The following is a 21,094-nucleotide window of genomic DNA, read 5'->3' as shown; positions in this document are numbered from 1 at the left end:
AGCTCGCCCCCCCCCCACGGCGTGTCTGAACGCTCGGGGAGGCAGCCTCACTCGCAGGTGAAGGCCGAAGGCGGCGTTCCTGGGTCTGGCTGGGCTGCGTCCCTCCCTAGGGTGACTTGTGGGGGCCCAGGTCACAGGCAAGGGTGCTCTGTCCCTTTCACGCAGGGAGGGTGCCACCAGCCCGGCCCCGACTGTGGCTCCTGTTCACGGAGAGATTTTACATCAAGTGCTTTTCATTCAGAGTTGGAAGCTTTAATATGTTTTACAGGAAGCCCTTTTATGTGCCAATAAAAAACGAGCGATTATAGCAGGTGATGAAAGGAGCTAGTGCCTCGGAGACGCCGCGTGTTTAGAGAGAGCGGATCGCGTCCCCCGAGATCAGCACCACCGGGGCCCTGCTCCTTTATTACGGAATCCGCATCAGGTGGAGAAGGGCTCTTGTTAAAGAAAGGCAGGGCTGGTGACAATGGGGGAGGGGGAGAGAGGAGGGGGAGAGGGAGAGGGGGGTGGGAGGGAGAGGGAGGGGGAGAGGGAGAGGGAGGGAGGGAGGGACGTTAATAACCCTCTCTGGCTCCGCTGCTTTAAAACCTCCCTTTCTTCTTTGTGGAAGAAGGGATGGACGCGAGCCAAGGGCAGAAAGCCATGACTACCAGGGACAATTAACTCGGCATTTAATTACCTTCTCCACAGACACCAAGACCCTCGCCATTTCCGCACAAGTCCAGGAGAACTGAGAGGCCGCCCCATCCCCCAGCCGGGGAGCACCTGTCCTGAAGGAGGCGGCGGGGGTCCTTCACTGTCCCCAGGACAGCCCGCAGTGCTCTCTCAGGCCCCAGGGCTGAGCCAGGCCACGGCCAGGAGCAGGAGCGCAGGGGACAGAGCCCCCATGCTGTCCAGAAAATGAGCGGCCTCCTGTGGAGCTCCGCTGGCCTGGTGTGCAGGTGGCTGGAGCCAGAGCAGCCCTGGAGTCCCCGAGGTCTGGGTGAGGTTTCCGCCCTGACTTGGGCCTTCAGGGCCAGTGCAGCAAGGCTGAGCAGAGGCTCCAGGAGCAGGAGGCAGACAAGTGTGGGCTTCAGGGCCCCGACCTTGGCTTTGTCACTTATTATGGAGGACCTTCAGTCGGTGGCTCTCAACAAGGGATGACTTCTCCCTCCCCTGGGACATCTGACAACATCTGGAGACAAATAACTGGGTGCAAAGGGCTCCACCCACTGCTGGCATCTGTGAACGGAAGCCATAGGTACTGCTAAACACCCTACTGTGCGCCCAACCGTACCCCACAACAAAGACTGGTTCAATTCCAAGTGTCAAAGCAATGGCGTTGAGAAAGCCTGTCTTTAGGAACCACCGAACTGCTCTGTGACTCGGTTTCCTTATTTATAAAACAGGATGGTGGGTTGTGGGGTTGCCTTGAAGCTCACATGAACTGGAGTGTGCAGAGCACTAACAGCAGCGCTTGGCACCTCCAGTGGCCACTTTCAATGTGAGGACTGTCATCCAAGACATCAGGAGGATGTCTAGAGGGGGCTCAGCTGGTTTGTCCAACGTCAGCATCAAGGGGTGGGGCTGAGGGCTGAGGCAAGCTCAATGTCCTGGTGCTAAGAGCTCGAAGCTGGGGAGGCCAGATAAAGGGGAAGGGCAGAGGGGTCCTGGGTAACTTCTGCCCTTGCTGGTACCTGAGGCTTCCTCTCTGCAGGGTGCACAGTCAGGGAGCAGGAGCAGGTGTGTGGGGGGGGGGGCCCAGAGGACCCACCTCCGTCCATGGCTGCGGTGGTTCATGCCTGCTCCTTCTCCACGCTCCCAGAGAATTCTTTCTCTACCCACCTGCCCCATGGTGCCCCTCATTTGCCACATGGTAGCACTGTAGGCACAGAAGGAGGGTCAGCCTCTGGAGCTGGGCGGAGGGAGAATGGGGACTGGAGGCAGCCCAGGGGAATTCCAGGAGGCATTTTGTCTTGTAGTGATTTGATTTGTGTCTCCCAAAGATATGCCTGCCTGGGCTGCAGCATGCGGCTTCATTTGGAGTAAGAGTCTTTGCAGATGTAATTAAGGTAATGATCCACAGACGGCATCATCACCAGGTGTGCAGGTGGGCCTTAAACCCAACTATGGGTGTCCTTACAAAAGACAGAAAAGGAGAAGGCTTAGAGCGCGAAGGGGGGAGGGCCAAGGCCATGTGGAGCACCCCTCATCTGGAAATCCAAAATCTGAAAGACTGCAGTAAAGTCTAGGCAAATGTGCCAAAATCTGGGAGAGAGACAATGTGAAATCGGAAGCGTTTCTTGTCCCCAGCTTTTCAGATACAGTTCCCAAGACAGAAAGGGCTCCGGGCCAAAGGCCCCATCCAAAGGGGCAGCTGGGCAGGGAACTCAAGTCCTGGCTCTTGCCTGGGGTCACCTTTCAGGGTCTGGGACAAAGCTTTTAACATCTTGTCCTCAGATAACTCCCTTGCACAGGGACCTTTGTTTTCCACCCCAAGTCCCAGAACACTCCACGCTTGGCAAGGCTGAAGCCGCCCGGACCAGTTAACAAGGCCACCGGACGGGATGGTTAGGTTAAGGCGGCGTCAACAACCTTCGGCATGGGAAGAAAAGAAGAAAAGAGAAAAACCCAAGTACAACCGGCGCTTTATTAATCGCCCGAGCTCTTTAGCCGCGGGAGTTGAAAGGAGAGTGGTGAGCCGCTGAAGGAAGGGATGGAAAAACCCCGGTCTTCCATTAATCTCGCTGCCCTCCGCGTGTCAGACACCCATTGTCAGGGCGGGCACAAAGCCTGCCACAGTTTTGCAGCAGAATCGCAAGGTCCCGGCGAACGGGAGCGCGGGTCTTTGGAGAGAGAGCGGTTCAATATGAAAAGTGTTTTCCGCACAGCCAGAGGGGCCCATTTCCAGTCCTTTTCAATTTGTACACTTTTCCTCCAATGACTCCTCGAGGGTAATTACAGTTCTTTTCACAAATGAAGTATGGAAGATGGGAGAGAGAGGCGAGGCTGTCAATAGTCCTGCAGGAATGTGCGGGTCTGTCTCTGGGAGAACAGAAAGCATCGATCCTCCTTCCTGGGGGACTCAGAGCGTGAATGGAAGGCATCCCCGCGGGGAGCCTGGGGGGACATCGCCTCTGCCCCCAGAGGGGCCCCCGAGTGATAGAGGACAGGAGCTTCTGAGCCCCCATGGAGCTACCAGATATAAGAGCTGGGTCCTCCCACCTCAAATAAGTGCTTTGGAGACCCATTGGCTTGTATTCTTTTTTGTATTTCCTCCCTTGGAAAATGGTCCAAGGCCCCAGCTGCAGGCAGCAGGAGGTGTTCCTGTGGTCCAGAGGCTGGTATTTCTTCCAGTGACTTAGGCATGGGACAAAGTCATCTGCATGCAGACAGACAGAGGGCACACAGCTGCAGTTGCTGTGGAGGGCTGCAGAGGAGCTGGGACCCAACAGGCATCCTCCGGGCTGCACCAAGAGGCTGAGATTTACAGGCTGAACTGTCGTGAGCACCAACGTGGAGTATTGCCTTTGGGACCTAAACCCAACTGCTGGCTCACAGCATCGCTTCTGGGATAGTTCTGGGGCTGCAGAACAGTGAGCTCAGTGTAAGTCAGCACCTTGCCCTGGGGACCCACAGCAGCTAACCGTGCCAGAGAGTTCTCTAGACCAGGCACACGGCTTGTGGCTTTTCAGCAATGTCCCATGAGACCCCTGTGTTGGCCCTAAGAGGTCTATACGATTATGACCCGTATCTGTAGATGGGGAATGAATATTGAGAGTAATAAAGTGACCCTTCCGAGGTCTACACCTGGGCAGTGCTGGAGCTGGGTCTGTAACACCAGACACGTGGGCTGCCACGCCCCTGCCCTTGCCTGCTTCTCCAAGCTGCTCAAGACTTGAAAACATGGCTGCTGCAGCAGAGCTTCTATCCCAAGGGAGGTGACCATCTGTTCTGCCCTGCTCAGGCCACAGCGTAATGGGATGGGGAAGGGCTCAGGCCTGGCATCCTGTTTGCAGAAGGACAGGGACAGTTGTGGGCAGGAAGGGTAAAGGGTGTGCAATGACCCCCATGTCTCAGGCCCTCCCTCCACCCTCAGCCTGAAGACTGCTGCTCTCTGAACCCTCCTCCACACCTCGCCCCGCCCAGGCACTGCCCACCAGAGAGGCCACCACCAACACATGGACTCCACTCTTGCCAACGCCCCCAACCTCCATGTGTCTCAGCAAAATCCATGTTTGGTTCCATCTGTTCTTTTATGTATTTATTTTCCTGCTTAGGCCCTAAGGACAGCAGGATTCTACGACATTACCTGGTAGACAGTTCACCGTCTCCACCCGGGGCTGGACCCTCAGCCCTGTCATGTGACCTTCACGGCAGCTTTTCTCCAGCACTGCCCCGCCTCCACAACCCCGCTGACTTTTTCTGTCCTTGTCCCTTCTCTATAAGACCCTCACCCCACCACTGAACCCCTCTAATGCAGAGAAAAGGGCAAATTGCAGAGGTGGGAGGTCCTTTGCCAACTTATTGCCAAAAATCTTCTTTTATCCAACAGCTTTACGAGTTGTCATTTACATACCATAAAATCCACTCGTCTGAAATGCACCACCGAATGACTTTTAGTGTATTGACAGAGTTGTGCGACCGACTGTCACCACATTCAATCTTGGAACATTTGCATCACCTCGTAGGAGAGGAAGCATTGCCAACCTGCAGGCTCCCTCTGATCCCACCCTGGCCCCAGGCAACCACCAGTCTGCTCTCCATCACTATAGATCTGCCTTTTCTGGACTTTTCATAGAAATGGAATCACGCACTAGGTGGGTTTTTTGTGCCTGACTTCTTTCATTTAGCATAATGTTTTTGAAGTCCCTCCAAGTAGCACATACCCATTGTTGGTTCCTTTTTATTGTGGAATTGTAGAGCTAGAACACATTTGCTCATCTATTCACTGGTTGATGGACATTTGGGTTGTTTCCACTTTGGACGTCGATGAAGAAGGCAGCCATAACTCTTGGGTGCAAGTGTCTGCGTGGACACACGGTTTGCTTTGTCTTGGGTAGATACCGAGGAGGGTGCCCTACTCTCACAGGCTACTCTGCATTTCCCTCCTCTGTCTCCAGAATCCATGGCTGAGGTGTCCCTGCTGCAGTGATAGATTTCTTCATCTGTGATCTGTGTTCCCTCTCTCCCTGTTGCTTTGGGGACCTTGCTTCATCAGCCATGCCTTCCCCTTCTCTTATCACCAGCATTTGGCTTCATTACATGGGGATAATAATAAGACTCACTGCATGGTGCTTTTGTGAGGATTAAGTGAGGAATGGTATTAAGATGCTAAAGTAGGCCCCAAGGTCCCTGCCTCCTGCTGCTGGGGCCTTTGTATAATCCCTTGCCCTTGAGTATAGGTGGGACCTGTGACTTGCTTGTAACCAAAGGCAATGGGATGTCACACCAAGATAATGTCACATTATGGGAGACTCATCTCAGTGGCCTGGAGATAGAGACTCTCCTTCCTGGCTCAATGAAATAAGTAGACATGTTGGAGAGGGACATTTGTGTTTCTTTTTTTTTAGCTTTGAAAAGCTTGCTAATGTACTTTTTTTTAATGTTGATTTTTTTTATTATTAGTTGTTCAAAACATTACAAAGCTCTTGACATATCATATTTCATTCATTTGATTCAAGCAGATTGTGAACTCCCATTTTTACCCTGTATACATATTGCAGATTCACATCGGTTCCACATCCACTTTTTTACATACTGCCATACTAGTGTCTATTGTATTCTGCTGCCCTTCCTATCCTCTACTATCCCCCCTCCCCTCCCCTCCCATCTTCTCTCTCTACCCCATCTACTGTAATTCATTTCTCTCTCTTGTTTTTTTCCCCTTTCCCCTCACTTCCTCTTATATGTAATTTTGTATAACAATGAGGGTCTCCTTCCTTTACCATGCAATTTCCCTTCTCTCTCTCTTTCCCTCCCACCTCTCGTCCCTGTTTAATGGTGATCCTCTTCTCATGCTCTTCCTCCCTATTCTGTTCTTAGTTGCTCTCCTTATATCAAAGATGACATTTGGCATTTGTTTTTTAGGGATTGGCTAGCTTCACTTAGCATAATCTGCTCTAGTGCCATCCATTTCCCTGCAAATTCCATGATTTTGTCATTTTTAAGTGCAGAGTAAACTCCATTGTGTATAAATGCCACATTTTTTTTATCCATTCATCTATTGAAGGGCATCTGGGTTGGTTCCACAGTCTAGCTATTGTGAATTGTGCTGCTATGAACATCCATGTAGCAGTATCCCTATAGTACGCTCTTTTAAGATCCTCAGGGAATAGTCCGAGAAGGGCAATAGCTGGGTCAAATGGTGGTTCCATTCCCAGCTTTCCCAGGAATCTCCATACTGCTTTCCAAATTGGCGGCACCAATTTGCAGTCCCACCAGCAATGTACAAGTATACCCTTTTCCCCACATCCTCACCAGCACTTGTTGTTGTTTGACTTCATAATGGCTGCCAATCTTACTGGAGTGAGATGGTATCTTAGGGTGGTTTTCATTTGCATTTCTCTGACTGCTAGAGATGGTGAGCATTTTTTCATGTACTTGTTGATTGATTGTATACCCTCCTCTGAGAAGTGTCTGTTCAGGTCCTTGGCCCATTTGTTGATTGGGTTATTTGTTATCTTAATGTTTAATTTTTTGAGTTCTTTGTTTATTCTGGATGTTAGGGCTCTATCTAAAGTGTGAGGAGTAAAAATTTGTTCCCAGGATGTAGGCTCCCTATTTACCTCTCTTATTGTTTCTCTTGCTGAGAAAAAACTTTTTAGTTTAAGTAAGTCCCATTTGTTGATTCTTGTTATTAACTCTTGTGCTATGGGTGTCCTATTAAGGAATTTGGAGCCCGACCCCACAATATGTAGATCAGAGCCAACTTTTTCTTCTATCAGACGCAGAGTCTCTGATTTGATATCAAGCTCCTTGATCCATTTTGAGTTAACTTTTGTGCATGGTGAGAGGAGGGGATTCAGTTTCATTTTGTTGCATATGGATTTCCAGTTTTCCCAGCACCATTTGTTGAAGATGCTATCCTTCCTCCATTGCATGCTTTTAGCCCCTTTATCAAATATAAGATAGTTGTAACTTTGTGGATTAGTCTCTGTGTCCTCTATTCTGTACCATTGGTCCACCCGCCAGTTTTGGTACCAGTACCATGCTGTTTTTGTTACTACTGCTCTGTAATAAAGTTTGAAATCTGGTATCGCTATACCGCCTGATTCACACTTCCTGCTTAGAGTTGCTTTTGCGATTCTGGATCTTTTATTTTTCCATATGGGAGAGGGACATTTGAAGAGAACCTCTGGTACCCCTAGGGACTGCAGGTGGCTCACTCCACGTGGCCTCTAGGACCTGAAGGTGGTATCTAGTGCTCTCAGGATGCTCTGGTCAACAGCTAGCAAGAAGCCAGGGTCCTCAGTGCTCTACCAGCAGGGAAATGAGTCCGCCAACAATCTGAATGAGATTTAGAAGTGAGTTCTCCACCGGTCGAGCCTCCAGATGAGGTCACAGCCCGTCTGACCCCATGATCGCAGCCTGTGGGACCTGACCCAGAGGACCTCACCGAGTCACGCCAGGACCCACAGAAACTGAGAGAAAACAAATGTGTGTTTTAAGTAGCTAGATCTGTGGTCATCTGTCACAGAACAATAGAAAATGAATACACATGAGCGAGCTTAGAGGGGAGCCTGGTATGGAGAGAGGCCTGGGAGGGCTACTTGTGCCGGAACAGACCAGCTCTTTCCCCTAGATTACACCAGCAAAGCCCATCTCAAAAGCAATTGACAGAAATAAGCAAACCCTCCTTACTTTCCACCCTTAACAACTTCAAGAGGACTCGGCATTTGCCTCGTGCCCTTTCATTCACTCTCATTTTGTTGCAATTTAATTCCTCTGACTCCTCTAGTCCACCGAAGCTGTTCTCCTTAAGGTCACCAATCACCCCCTAGTTACTAAATCTGATGGATGGCTTGGGTCCTTCCTGTACTGGACTTCTCTGTGGACTCTGATGTCAGTGACTGAAGCAGCTTAGAGCTGAGTTCAGAGGAGACACCCACTGAATCTAAACCACCTTTGGGGGTGGGGGGACCAGAGAAGGGTCCGACCATGACAGGCTGGCTCCTGGCAACTTTCCTTCCTTCCTTCCTTCCTTCCTTCGCTCCTGCACGTATTCATTCATGCATTCACACACGTGCACGTTTCTGAATACTGCAGACACGGCACTCTCCCGCAGTGACAGAGGCACAGTCCTACTCCCGCAGAGATCCCCATTGTGGGCCCAGCAGAGGTTAAAATAAGCCAATGGATTCATAAGATTTCAGAGTGGCACACATGGTGGCAATAAGACAGAATGGAGTGACAGAGAGTGCAACACAGAGGGGCTGCATTAGACTGTCTGCTTGGAGAAGAGCTTCGACTGCAGAGGTGGCATTCAGCTGGCATCTGAATGAAAACGGAGCCGACCAAGAGAAGATCTGGGGCAAGTGCATTGTAAGCCATGGGCTTAGCTAAGGCAAAGGACATCGAGTGGGAAAAATCCTGGGGCATCCAAGGAACAGGCAGAAGGTCAGTGTGGCCAGAGCAGAGCTGAGTGGGCGGACAAACTGTAGGAGGTGAGCTGAGAGCCCTCACTGGGCCAGCACTCGTGGGGCTGGAGGCTTCCAGGGAGTGTGGATTTTATCCCGAAAGCAGCAGAGAGGCAGCTGAGTTTCAGTGCAGGGCAGTCATTGATCTGATTTTTGTATTATGAAGATCACTCTGGTCATAGAGACAGATTATTTTGCAAGAGCAAAATCAGGGAGACTAGTTGGGTGGCTATTAGAGTGGTGTGAGTGAGCAATGAAGGTGGCTTTGACTAGGGATGTAGGTCAGGTTTCCCAGGAGACAGACTGTGAAATTCTGTGATTTTGTGTGCAGGTAATTTATTGGGGAGCGCCCTCAGGAATAACACCTGGTATGTGGGGCGGGATGGAGGATGAGGACGACAGGATGGGGCAGAGGAAGGAATTAAGCTGTGAGGAGGCTGCAATGGAGTCCCCAGACCACCCCAAGGGAAGCCCAGAGCTGGGAAGGCCCCGCAGGCTGCCCTGAATCAAGGCAAGAGGGCGAGGCTTTCCTGGTGCAGAATTGACCAGTCACTGGAGGTAGGGCATGGGCCTGGAGGGGCAGAGTCTCAGGCCTGGGGGTTTCCTTCAGATGAGGGAAAAGCCCGAGAAGGACCCGGCAGGCAGGGACATGAGCGTCTGGTCACATCCCAGCATCCACCGCAGGCCCCTGGGGGCCATGCCGATGGGGAGAACTGGACAGTCAGGATGTAGTTTCTAGGTAGCACTGATGGGGCCTGCAGTTGGCCTGGTTACAGGAGAGAAGAATGAACGTGTGTGGGATCAAAGACGGCTCTGGGGCATCTGGCCTGACACCCGTAAGAATGGCAATGCCATCTCCTGAGACAGAGCAGCCCCGGGGAAGGACAGAGTTCTCTGAGAAAGGGAAGAATTCTGCTGTGGCCACTTGCCCTCCGGGAGGCCAGCAGACACCCACAGGGCACTGTCACAGCACAGTGCCCCAGGTGAGCCCAAGGCCAGTGGAAGGTCAAGGCTGAAGGCACAGTTTAGGAAGCTGTGGGGCCTCTGACCAAGAGAGGACCCTGTAAAAGACACTGAAGAGAGGCCCAAAGTGGGAAGGAACCGAGGAGAGGAGGTGTCCCGGGAGCTGAGAGAGAAGCCATCTGAAAGAAGGGGGAGCGTTCAGCAGGTCGAGGGCCAGTGAGGAGCAGCCTTGGATTTGGCCAAACAAGGACCCTGGGACATCTTGACACGAGCAGTTTGGGTGGATGGTGGGAATGGAAACCCGGATAGAGAAGATCGGGGGAGGATTCAAGGTGCAGAAGTGGTTCTAGTAACTGGGGAGGATGATTCAATAGCCTTTCTGCGAACGATATCTGCAGGGAGAGGCCTGATCAATGGAGGAGTTTTAAAAGACGCCCGATCCCAGAGCCTGCACGTCGGCAGGTGAGGATGATCTAGTAGAGGGGCTGGGCAGGATGGGAGGGGAACGTTCTTGAGAGGTGAGCTGGGGTGGACCCAGGGCACAGAACGGAAGGCTTGGATACGCTAGGCTCAGGGAGCTGCAGCCGTGTCACCAGACATGGGGAGGCTGGTAGGTTTGGTGGAATAAAGGCTCATTTTGCCAGGGAAGGCTGAGGCCAGGTGAGGGGCATGTGGGGCATTTGATGAGCAGGTGGGTATGGAAATTCCACATTCCGAGCCTGCACTGGGAAAGGCCATGCTCAGGACCTGGCCTCTCAAGAATACGTCCCCACACGTGCTTCGAAGCTGCAGCGTGAAGCAGGCGGGCTGTGCCTAGCGGCCACCTCAGCCAACAGGTCCTCCCTCCTGCCCTGGAGATGGTCCTGCCTAAGTCTGCAGCTGGAGCCCTCTGTGTCCGCCCTAAGGATAGAATTTTCTGAAACTGAAGGCCAAGGTTTTCCTCTCTTCCAACCAACCCTGGGCTGGATGCAGCCCATCTTTCCTGTGGCCACTCGCTCACTGTGGTCAAGTCTCTCCTGACCCCCACATCCAGAGTGCACATTTCCCAGACACACACACAAAAAAAAAACGAGGCCACGGTCCAGTGGTCCCCGCTCCATCACCAGTTTTGCTTTTCAGATGACCTCGCCAACCTCAGCTCTACCCATCGATTCTCATCGACTCCCGGAAGCCTATTGATCTCCCTCATTTCCAAGTCGGTAGCTTGGAATGAGCTTCGGCCCACCCCAATTCCAGCACTCTCCCTCGGCCCGCCTCTCTTCTCTCACCCCTCCTCCCTTTCTACCGTGCCACCCAGGTCTTGCCCCCTCCATCCCTGGCACCGCTGGCTCCAGCTTCCTGTCTCTTTTCTACGCGTGCTTTCTTGACTGCTGCTCTCTACGCCGATGGATTCCAGACCATCCTCGCCCACCAAGAGCCCTCTCCTGAGCACAGGCTGGGATCCAGCATCTCCATTTCATCTCGGTCACAAGTCCAAGGGGGTCACCTCCCTGATAGAGCCCTCTCCGACCACCCCGTCCCCTTCAGGGTTCTATGCCCTGTTCAGGTCTCAGTCTTAGCATCTTCTAATACTAATTTTAATAGGATATTTTTAGAACAATTTTAGGTTCACTGTTCAATGGAGTAAAAGCAGAAGAGTCTCCATATGACTCTGTCTCTGGCACCTGCAAGCCCCTTCCCCCGGGTGCCGCGCCAGAGGCACCTACACCGTCACATCGTTATCACCCCAAGTCCACAGTTTCCGCTCACTCTTGGGGTGGGGCATTTTTGCAGGTTTGGACAAACGGGTAATAACATGTCCTCTGTATGTGTCACACTGAGTAGTTTTGCTGCTGTCCAAATCTTCTGTCTGCCCATTCATCTCTTTCTCTTCCCTTAGTCCTGAAAATGCTGCCCTTTTTACTATCTCTATAGTTTTTCCCTTTTAAGGATGTCAAATGGTCGGAATCACACAATATATAACATTTTCAGATTGTCTTCTTTCACTGAGTCATAGACACTTAAGTCTCTTTCAGGTCTTTTTTGATTGATAGCTCATTTCTCCCAGCACTGGATAATATTCTGTTGGATGGATATACCACAGTTTATGTATCCCCGTTTCCCCTCCACTAGATAGTAAACCCCTCAAGATCAGGGGCGACCCAGGCTCCCTAACCCCAGGATCTGGCAGAGTATCTGGTACATAGTTGATCCTTAATAAAAGCTTGTTAAATGGATGCATGGCCAATTAACAAGTGGACGAAGAGTGTATCACTACCACCCACAACTTCATGTTCAATGCCAACCGTCACCTCTTCTCCTAATCCTTCCCTCTGATCGGCTCCTAAATGACCCAGGTACTCATTTGAGACTTTCTTCTTCATAGAATATCGCCTGGGACAAGAATCTGACGGTGTCCTGCGTTCTTCTTTCTCCTCTGCCTTCCATTCCCAGCTTCTCTCTGGGTCCTACTGAATGGTCACCTTGGAATGGCTCTCCTACGGCCCCTTTGCCATCTCCTTACCAGCACAGATTTCGGATGGTGTCTCACCTGGATCAACTCCACAGCAGCCCCCGCCTCAGGCTCTCTCCACCAGGGCGCTCTTCACACCGGCCACCGGAGTGGTCCTCCTAAAACGCATCCCCGCATTCAGAAGTCTGCAGCCAGCCCTCGCGGCTCTGGGATCACAGTGGACACCTATGAAGTCACTGCCAAGCTGCTCGTGACCCGGCTCCCGCGACGGCATAGGGAAGGCTCTCGACTTCGCGCTGCCAACCAGAAAAGCACAATAAACGGTCACATTACTACCAGGATGAAGGCTGGATCAGATCCTGAGAGGACGGCTGCGGAGGCCGCGGGGGAAGCGCCGTCTCAGCGGTGAGGACACACTTCTGACGGAGGAGGCACCCGAGCATCGGGTCCCCTTGGGAGGAGGAGCACGGGCAGAAGCAGGGGTATTTCTGAATCCTGGGGACAGGACATGGGTCCAATGACCTTATGGCACCTCCCAACCCATAGGTTCTGAAAAACGATGGGGAAAGCCCTGGACAGTGTCAGTGCCAAAGGTACGGCTGTCCCTGTCCTGTGGGCCACTGAGTCTGCCTGCCTCCTTGTCACTATCTTATTCTGCCACCATCATGCCCTGTCTCCAGCCTGGCAAGTCCCCACAGCTCATTAATGGTCTAATCCATCATCCTCAGTTTCGATTCTCAGAAACCTTTGAGACCCCCAATGCCCACCCTCTTGCCTCCTCCATAAACCCCCAAAGTCGAAGTTGGTCATTCCTGGCTGCATGACCTTGGGGGTCAGATAGACTCAAGTTTGAATTTCAGCCCTGCTACTGATTATCTGACTGATCTTCCATAAATCCTATGTCCACTTTGAACCTCTGTTTCCGTATCTACACATTGGAGAGGAGCATGCTGGCCTTGAACTACAGCCACAGGGATAGAATTAGAGTGGTGGAGTCTCTAGCAGGGCGCTGAGCCCCCTGTGAACTCCAGAACCCACGGGGCTGGCATAGGCTCCCAGTACCACCTGTCACCTGCCCGGCCTTTCCGCAGCCCCTCAGTCTGCTGGCCCAGCATGCATTTGGCTTGTCCCCACACATCCAGGTCCATAGCTGGTGTCAGCATGGGCCTCATGAGTCGTGGAGTTGATTTCGTCTGGTCCTCTCTGAATAATAAGGCCCTCAAGGTCAGGAAGCCAGTCTGGGCTGTTCCTGTGTTCGGCGGTAGCCCAGTGTATGTGGTGTCCCCAAACTGGAAGCAAATGGGTAGACCTCGGGAATTTTAAAATAGCCTGGAAACGGAGGATTCTCAATAAATGCTAGTTACATAAGCCAATGGATGGGAAGGAAGCACAGCCCACCAGGCCCAGCTCCCAGCCCAGCAGCCTTCAGTCTGCATTCACTGACACCCAGGACCGCTGGGTGGTGGTCTTCCTTCTCGGGAGGGGGCAGGTCAAATAGGTCACACCTCCCTCTCCAGTCTTCCAGCTGCAGAATTTCCCCACGGAGCCCCCTTTCCTGGAATCTTCAACTCCAAAGGTCCTTTTCAAGGAGAACGTCTAGCGAGAGGAAGGGGAGGCCCAGCCGACCTTCTCGGGTCAGGCATCTCCTGCCCTGTGGTTGGAGGCTGTGCGTGGAGGCTGTGCGTGGAGGCCTCTGCCTCTCTCTGGAGGGCGCTCCAGCCTCCTTCTGCACAGAGGCCTCCCAGCAGGAGGCAGCCTGAGGAGATTCTTGGTTCCAGGGCTGGAGCTGGCATGTCCTGTTGGTTGCCGGGGAGATCTATGACAGAAAAAGGCCACTGAGGGGACAGCTGTAAGGGGGGGGGGGGTCAGAGAGGGTGGCCAGGCCCAGCCTTGCACAGGTGAGCCTGGAAGAGCCCAGCCGAGACACCAGAGCCAAGGCCAGGGCTCAAGCCTGTCCAGGAGCCTGGCTGGACTCAAGTGGCCAAGAAACTGAGCACTGACCAGATTACTGACAGGTGCAGGGCTCAGGGACCAGCTTATCTCACCCGTGCGCCCGCACACGTGCACACACACACACACACACACACACACACAGTGCCGCACTGGGCTCCTCACTCCCTCCCCCTCTCTGGGATGAGGGTCGTAGCCCACAGTCCAGTCACCCTTGCAGGCCAACCCCAGGCCTCCAGGGGCCCCAGAGCTCAGCCTGCAGGGGAGGGAAGCAGGCTGCGGACCCAGCGCCTTGTTTATTCATTGCCCACCAAGGGGGTGGAGATCTGAAGGCCTCGCTGCCCTAATCCCACTTTCATTTTAATGAAATGAAGCCACCCCCCAAATCTTCCCAAGGTAAGAGTGAAATTGATTTTCCCTTTTAACTCGAAAGCAAGATAAACACATGGCACCCTTAGGGGCGGAGGGGAAGCACTTAAAATAGCACATCTCTGGGAGAAGCTGCTGCGTGCCAGCCGCACAGATGAAGGCTGAATGCAAATCGCAGAGCGGCAGCTGGGCCCCCCCTTTGCCCGAGAACAGGTGAGAGGCAGCACCCCCAACTCTGTGCCCTCCCAGGCTCTGAGCTGGGAGGTTTCTCTCGGGCCACCCACACCTACGCCACACCCTGCGGGGACAGGAGCTGGCCGCCCCTCCAGGCAGCCCAGGGCAGCTCCTGGTGACACATGTGCCCTTCTTGGCCCAAAGTGGGTGTCCTGCAATCTCCCCATGATGGAGGTCAGCTCCTGAGCCTGCACCACACCCCGTACGTTCACCCTGCCTCCTGAGGGCTCCCAAGGATGGGAAGCCCAGCTCATCCCCACTCCCAGCAACCCTCTCCCCTCGGGTCCTCAGTCCTGTCCCTGTCCCAGGAGGGTCTCTCCACCCCAGCTGTGTCTTGGTTGGAGTTTGGAAAAAAAAAAAAAAAAAAAAAACTGCAAGTCTCCAGAGAGGCTGAAGGGGAGGAAGAGGGTGGCTGAGGGCAGCACTTGACTCCACGTGGCTGGGAGTTTGTGTCTGTTCTCTCATTTAACGCCCCCCAGGATCTCCATGGTTTGGGGGCCACTCTCTCCGGTGTTCACAGGGGACCCTGCGCGGCCGGCATTTCAGCACCTGTCGGGGGACACGAGAGCATTGAGCTGCTCTACCCGGAGCCAGGTTTCCCCAAGGAATCTTGCCTTCACTTTCTGACTTGTGGTTTGGGATTATTGCAGCCTCACTTGGGTGGAGTCCACCTCACATCTGGGGTAGCGCAAGAGGCAGAAGAGAGCAAAGAAGAGGAGCTGGACTTGCTGCCACCAAGGCGAGCGGCAGGCTCCACGGGGGAGGGTGGGAAGCCTCCCCCCACCCCCTGCTGGGGCCTGCACGGGGCAGCCAGGACATCCTCCCGTGGGAGGACAGGGACATTGGTGGCAGAGAGCTTGTTCAAGCCCTGGGTTTGGGCCTCATCTACTGTGTGAGGTTGGGCAGGGGTCCCCCACATCCCTGACCCGATCCCAGAGTCTAGGGTGTGACGGCGGCTGTGGCCTCTAGAAGCATGGCAGAGACCCTCCAAGTTAGGGGACACAGTTATGAGGAAGTATGCCCACTGGCTGGGCCCGGAAGGGACCCAGCAGCCAAGGACAGAGTCCGAGACATCCTTCTCAGGAGGCACCACAGGCAGACGGTGTTTCCCAACAGGTATGCTGGGCTCAGGGACAGGGGCCACCAAGGATCCAGGTGGGGAAAGTGGGACATAGCTTAATGGCATTGTTCACTGGGAGAGACAGGATAGAGGGGTGGGGAGGACGGGGTGCTAAGAATGAGATGGGAGCAGTTTTGAGGTGCCCATGGGACACAGCAGAAGACACGTCTTATGGTCGGTGGATGTGGGAGTGGCCTTCAGCAGAGGGGGCCTGTGGCATGCCACCCAAACACGCTCACCCGATTGTCCTTCACAATGTCTACTCCCTCCCTCTTGTGGGGTCACTCCTCCTCGGTACATACCCTGGCCTGGCGCCATATTGCAGCTTCTTCCTTAGAGAACGGCCCTGTCCCTTCCCCCACCCCCAGCGGCGTTGGGCTTTGCCATGTGACTGGCGTTAACTACTCCCTGGCACGTGGGTGGAAGTAGCAGCAGGCCAGCCTTGCAAGACGCCCCTCAGAAACACTGTGTGCTTCCACTCTCTTCTTCTGAGTGTCCACCCTCCCATGAGGCGGGCATGGCCTGGGGCCTGAAACCAAGACAGAGTGGACCAATGGATGCACCTTGAAGCATCCAGCTGAGGCCAACCAAGATGGGCCAATCACAGCCCGTCTGCAGACTCTCGAATGTGAAATCAAACCTGTCATCGTTGACATTTGGGGGTTGCTTGTTATGCAGCTGTGTGGTCCATCAGCCCCAGCGGGGCCCGAGTGAGCCGCTGGGCCCCCCGCCTCAGCACTGGCCAGGACATCTGAGGACGGAACTTTGGTTAGAATGGAACTGAAGAGTGGGGACATGTCTGAGCCTGTGAGCTGCCCTGAGAGGGAGGCCATGCTGAGCCGGGCAGGGTAGAAGGAGGAAGCCAGGGTCTGCAGAGACCCACTGTGTAAGGCAATGTGAGAAGCCCGGGGAAGCCGAGAAGGATCAAGCAAGAGGAGCAGACAGACCCAGGGGCCACCTGCCTGCAGGACTTGAAGCAGGCAGAGGCCAAGGCCCCCACTGGGGCTGTCAGGGCCCACCAGGAGAGGTTGCCATACTCCACTGGGCACCTCCAGAGAGCCCAGGAAAGCTAAGCTCAGAAGAAAGGGGGTGCCCTTCTGCAGGGAAGTTGGACGAGCCCTGCTCCCTGGAGTCTGAGGCTGCGGGGACCCCCAGTGACTGGCCTCTAATGGGATGAGTCCAAGCCATCCCCCAGGCACCCCCTCAGGGCACCTCGCGAAGCCGAGTGCCTCTTTGGCATTTAGGAGTTCTATTTGTGCCCACGATAGGATGCAGTCCCCACATTTAGCACGAAGCTGTTGATCTATATTTATTGACATGGAAAGATGTCCCCAACATATTGTCGAGGAGAAAAACCCTTATACACAACAGCCTGTGGAATCTGCTGTCACTCATTTAAAACTGTGTGCATATGTGTTTACCCCCAGAGAGAGGTGTGTGCGGAATGTCACCAGAGTGGTACCCATGGTGGCTTCTAGGGGTAGGATTTTCAGCCATGTCTTTTTTTTTTTGGTTCAATTCGGTGACTGATTTTCATGAGGAACACGTATGATATTTTACAAAACATTTTTCCAAAAAAAAAGAGAAAAAAAACCCTTTTGCTACTTAGGCAATTTTATAGTGTTGGACGCAGGCTGAAGGAGGGTCTGGCTGCTGGCTCTGCCTCTTGCTTCCCTCCTCCTTCTCTCCACCCTTCCCTTTCTCTAGGTCTCCTCTAAATGCTCCTCTGGGGGCCTCTGTGTTCTGATGGGTTGGGGGTCAGGTGACCTGGGTTGTAACGCCAGCTCTGTGTAAAAGGGGCTTGAGAATCGCTACTCCACAAGGTCCGAGAAGTAAGATGGGGCTGGGGGAGGCCCTGGGCAGCAGAGTGCATGTGTGGCTGGAGGAAATCACACCACCAGCCACACACACACACACACACACACACACACAAACACACACGAGGCTCCTTCCCCTAAGCCTCAGAGCCAGCCCTTCATTGGTGCAGGGGAAATGGCTTCAGGCACCTGCGCCATTCATAAACTTGAGAACTTGTAGTGAACACTCATTTTTAACTGGAGTAAAGTTTTCCTGTCTCTCCAAGGATTGAGGAAGTATACCCAGGGCCCACATCTTCCTCAAGCCTGTTTGTTGTCCAGCTAAGAATGACTTTTACATTTTAAAAGGAATGAAACAAAGAATATAGAGCGGAGAGTCTCTATGGCCTACAAAATGTGTATCATGTGCTTCACAGAAAAAGTCTGCCACCAGCCTCTCCATCCCAAAGCGGATTAGGAGCAGGCCTGGGAGCAGCCTGCACACCTGACGGCTCCGGAAGGGACAGTTAGTAAAAGGGGGGAAAGGGCACACCGCAGAAGCACAGGGATGTCTCCCTGCCCTGGATGGTGGGCGCCAACCCTCCGACCCAAGCCATTTAGAGAAGCACTGTCCTCAGGTTCTCTGGTTAGGGAGGCAGGGACGTGGCATCTGGGGTGAGTCCACTCCAGAGGGTAAACTGGAGTTGGGGGGGGGCTTCAATTATGCAGGAAATGTCCCATGAGTCAAGGACCCTGTCCCCTCTTCCTGAGGTGCTGCTGGCCTTAGAGAACACGTGGGAGAGTGGAGAACAGGGATGGAGCCCAAGCAGTGTGGCCCTGTGTGCCGGGCCCTGAGCCCTGCCTGCTGGGCTGCTCCTGGGCAGGACGGGGTCTCTTTCCCTTATGCACTCAAGCTCCTCCTGGGGCATCAATGACTCCCCTGTGTCAAGCGGACCCCCACCCTGGGGTGTCTCTGTGCACTTGCTCATCCCTGATGGACAGGCCTGGCTGCTGCTGAGACCAGAGGGCAAGGAAGGCCCGTGCTCTGCTCTCTGGCTAGGGGGGGCCGGCACATGCTATAAGTACTGCAGAGTCTCCTTCAGCCCACACCCCCCCACTGTATCCAGACAACGACTCCATTTTTCAGAAGGAAAAACTGAGACTCAAGAGCTTACACAAGGCCTTACACTGTATAAATGGCAGGGTCTAGACTCAAAACCAGTTCTCTCTGATCCCACAGTCCATTCCGTTCCCCTCCACACTGCTGCCTCTTTTGTAAGGAAGGGGACACCTCCCTGTCTCTCTCTGGGGCATCCTCTTGGGCCCTTGGAGGTGTGTCAGCAAGGGAGCTGCCTGCCCAGCTCCCAACCGCTCTGTCCCCAAGAATCTGAGCCAGTCAAGTGTGGCAGGATTGGGTCTGCTGAGACGGACTAATGAAGCAATTTAAAAACAATTGTTTGGAACACACAGACATCTGGGTAATAATAGACTACAAGACAACTGACCAGTGAATTTTCTCAGGGCCACTAACAGAGCAAGATCTACCTCGGCACATGCAGATGGCACGAGACTCTTCAGAGGGCCCCGCAGGTGTCTCTGCAAGGATTTGAGATGGATGAATTGCCCAGGATTCTGAATCCACTCCTCCACTGTGGCCGGGCTGGGCACTGCACGTGTGTGTCCAAGGGACACTGCTGTGCAGGCGCACACAGAAACACATGTGCATGTGTAGTGTGACATTATCCTGCATGTGCATAGATGTGAAGGAACACCTATGCACACACACACTCCCAGGCACATACACAGATGAACACACATGGAAGGGAATCATTTCCCTGCCCTTCGATTATGTGTCTGGTCACGTGACATGCTTGACATGCTTGACATGCAGATTCAATGGAGTGTTAGTTCCAAGGCTAGACCTTGAGAGGCCCCTTGCCCTATAGCAACCTCATGAGAAAAGCTTGCCTGAGCTAGCAGCTGGTCCCAGCAGGAGGGTGAGAGACACCTGCAACAGAGCTGCTCCCGCTGAGCCCAGCTAAGGCACAGGTGTGTGGCAGATATATTGGTGGTGGGGGGGGGTTTCTTCTCTGCAGCAAGTGACCAATAGGCACATCTAGAGGCATGCACACCGAGACACACAGGCACACATCCGCCTCTGCACACAGTCCCCTGCACACACATTTTCAGACACAAACACCAGCTTGCCCTCCTGGGTGAAAAAGGCTCGTGGGAGCCCATGGTGAGCACTGAGCCCTGTCTGACCCTGCCTTGTCTCCAGAGCCTCACTGCAGGGCCGGTGACTGTGAGGTATTTGCCCCCAACTGCTTCTCTAGACCACATGCCTAGCCGCCTCTGGCCCCAGAGGGGCAGGGTTTTTTCCAGAGCCTCCTCTGAGCAGCTCTGACCCAGGGCCCAGGTTTCATTCCCATCACAGCTTCCTCGGGAGGGAGGAGCTGGCTGTCACCTTGTGACTTGGAGCAAGAACAAAGGGAACAGCAGAAGTGGCGTGGGTGGGGCAGGGTGGGGCTGCTCCACTTGTGGGGGCAGGTGCGGGGCAGGAGCCTGGGTCCTAGTGCTCAGGGACATCTGCCCCTGAGCTGGGCTGGCCCTCCTCACACATCCTGGGGTGGAGCCACCTGAGCTGTAGGAAGATGTCACTGTTGCTTGGACTTTAGCTGCTGGGTGTGAAATGGGCCCCGAGAGGTGGTATAGCTTAATGGGGGTGGCAAAGGGGAGGACAGAGCACTGGGGCTTTTAAACAAAAGGCCTGGCTTCTAATCCTGCCTTCCCTACTCCTGGTGGGCGGGCGGAAGCCTCTGTTTCCGCATCTTCAGAATGGAGGGAGCAGGCTGTTTGAGACCCTCTCCTTCAATATCCTCATGAGGGTGGGTCTGAGGGGGGCAATGACCATCTCAAGAATGCCACAGAGAAGGCCCCTGCATTCCCTGTGCCTGAGCCCTGTGCACCTTCCAGGGTGCCCTGGACATCCCGTAGCAGAGGCATGATCTAGGGCAGCACTTTCAGGTTGATGGCAAGATATATAGCCAAGAGTGGATCCCAGCCCTCACGTCTCAGGCATGGGAAGATGAAGGAAGAGGTCAGCCACACTGCTGCCTGGGACACTTGGTTGTAAACTTGTTATATGAGAGCAGAATGCATTACAATTCATATTACACACATAGAGCACAAGTTTTCATATCTCTGGTTGTACACTGTGAGGTTCACTTCTGATCACTTCTGCTTTCTTAGGGAATGAAGACCCAGGTCATCGGCTGACCATCAAGCAGAAGGGGGGGCTGAGGCCATTCTCTCTGAGTTCCCTGCGTCTTTCCTGGCTAACTGGGGGTAACAACCCCGAGCTGTCTATCTCTCCAACACCTGCCTAGGGCCTCAGAGGGCCTGAAAAGCTTCTCATGAGTAGCCCAGACCGCTCAGCACTTTTCTGGAAAGGATTATCCAAGACCAGGTCCCTGGAGCCCAGAGTGCCCAGCCTTGCCCGGCTCTCCCCAGGCCAGCTCCAGCCCATCAGGCAGGTGCAGGGCAGCAGCCGCGGTGGAGGGGCAGCAGGAATTAGCTGTCTGCTACGGGC

Source organism: Callospermophilus lateralis, chromosome 7 (assembly GCF_048772815.1).
Source record: "Callospermophilus lateralis isolate mCalLat2 chromosome 7, mCalLat2.hap1, whole genome shotgun sequence".
NCBI classification, from domain to species: Eukaryota; Metazoa; Chordata; class Mammalia; order Rodentia; family Sciuridae; genus Callospermophilus; species Callospermophilus lateralis.
The sequence above is the reverse complement of the archived record's forward strand: the minus strand, read 5'-3'. Positions refer to the sequence as shown.